Raw genomic sequence first — 2348 nt, 5'->3', positions numbered from 1 at the left:
GTGTGGAGAAGGGTGAAGGACCTGCCTCAACCAGGAAGAGAAGGAGCCTCTCTTTAGCCTGGGTCGCCCCTGTGCTGGCCAGTTCCTGCCCACATACAACCCCACTCAGAGGCTTGAAAATGAGACTGTGGCAGGTTTATCTGCAGTGACAATTTGTCGTCTGGGTAAGGGTTATGTCAAGGAACTAAAGCTAGAATAAACCCTAAATTCCTTTTGGAAAAAAAAAAATAGCAGCACCATATTTCTTCCAAATGAGGAAGAGATGGTCTTTGTTATTGTTGTTTTACTTTCTATTAAGTGACAATGTAAATATCTCTGGCATAAATATTATATAAATATTCCTCCCTGCTCTGGGTATAGACAGTGGCCATCTAAATTCTGATGTGGCACCTTAACAACAGGACAAATTACAGAATTTATTTCCCTCTTCCTTGGTTACCTCACATCTAAGATGGGATGTTTATTTGAAAGTTTTAAATCTGTTACTAGGACAACATAGAACAAAACAGAAGTTTGGAGCGGTGCTAGAAAACATCAATAAATGTGAACTCTGACTGTTGCCTTGGGGGTGCAAAAATCTCCCTGAGACGTGGGTGAGGCTCAGCGGGCTGTGCTCTGTGACATGTTGTCTGCACAGGTGCAGTCTGGGCACCACCTTGCAGGCTGTGCTCCAACCCTGGGCTGTAATGAGCAAGAACTTTGGAAGTTTGATTGCTTTGACTTATTTTGAGACAATACCCAAGCAATCTATAGTCACCATCACTTCCTATATATTTACATTTGGACATGCTGGGTCTATGGACTGCCTGGTATGAGGTTTAGTTAAAACCCAGGAGCTAGATTCCCCATCAGAAGCACCCTCGGGGGTGACACAGACCAGGCCTTGATAAGACACAGGACCGGAGGATGACACAGCAGTGATGGCCCTGACTCCTCAGCTCTGTCTCCTCTGTTGGCCCAGAGAACCTAGACTTGCTGGCTTTCTGCAGTCAAGTGAAGTGTTAGGACTCACTGGGAGGGAAGGGGTGGCCTGGGAGTTGGGGGTGTGGGGTACCTGGGCAGGCTTCACAGGAAAGAGTATGTTGGGAGGGGCTGTAATGATAAGTGATTTTTTTGTAAGGAGTAGGAGAAGGCAATTCAGACAGAAAACATTCCAGAAGGGGGAGTAGAGACACATGACATGAACTGTGTTTCCAAAACAGTAAGTTTCCCATGTCACTGAAAGCAGGTGAATCCTTTAGGCCAAGGTAGAAGTATCTTAAAGGTCATTTCAAAAGCATCCACAGGTAAAAGACAGACAGTGACCTTGATCTTAAGGAATGAAAGTGTCACCCGTGAAGGACCTTCCTCCAGGTCCCCCCCTGCAGGGGGAGGCTGAGGCAGCCCAGCCCCACCTTGGCCACGCCTCGGCAGCAGGAGCAAACCAGCCTCAGGTCCCAGCTTCCAGGGTGGCAGCAATCTGTGGGCCCGGAGCCCATGATTGGGGAACCCTCCTCGGGACACACAGCCAAAGGGGATTTCTCTCCCCTCCCAACTCTGGAATTCATTTTACATTCCCCAATTCTTCCTAACTCTTGTGGGAGATGGCAAAGATGCCTTGACCCCACCCGTGATGGCGGGGACGGGGACTCACATGAGGCTCAACTGGGAGCACGCTCCCATGGACAGGCAGAGGGGTGCGGGGATACAGGCCGTGGCTCCCAACTGTTGTGCTTGTGGGGGATCTGGAGGAAAGGGAGACTGTTTAGGAGGAAGAACAGCTCCCCGAAGGAGGACCTCCCTCTCTGCAGAAGTCTCCCATGACCCTCCATCCAGGTGCAAGGCCAAGCTAAGAGAAACCATTGGGTTAGAGTCATGTCAGTCACTCAGCTTCCAGGTTCTCTTTCCTCCTGGTGTTCGTACCCAGTGACAAAGAACAAAGCAATGCCGTACCCACAGGGGAGATCTTGTCAAGGAACAAGCCACGTACATCGGGAAGTGAAGCAACCCTAGCCGTATCCAGTGGTGGGGTCAAGATTCCCATCTACCTCAGTGGACTTCTATAAGGTCACCAGTCCAGTCCTCTGACTGACCTGCTTTGAGTTTGGGAATAAAAAACACCTCCCTTCATCGTACAACCTGTAGTAGACCCCAAAGAGGAAAGCTCTAGTGTTCTCAGAGCTTTACAGACCCTATAAAACCTGGGCTTAAGATCATATTTCTGGTTAAAAAGTGGATAATTTGAGCCAGTTGCATGAAATTGTTTATTGTGGTAGTGGTTTGGGGTTATTTCTTAACTGGTAATGGCATCACAACATTTCCATTCAAGCTGTTACATTTCTAGTTATCTTACCCATCTCGGTTTCTTT

This window comes from Condylura cristata, unplaced genomic scaffold, assembly GCF_000260355.1.
Source record: "Condylura cristata isolate star-nosed mole 26May11 unplaced genomic scaffold, ConCri1.0 scaffold00045, whole genome shotgun sequence".
Lineage (NCBI taxonomy): Eukaryota > Metazoa > Chordata > Mammalia > Eulipotyphla > Talpidae > Condylura > Condylura cristata.
The sequence above is the reverse complement of the archived record's forward strand: the minus strand, read 5'-3'. Positions refer to the sequence as shown.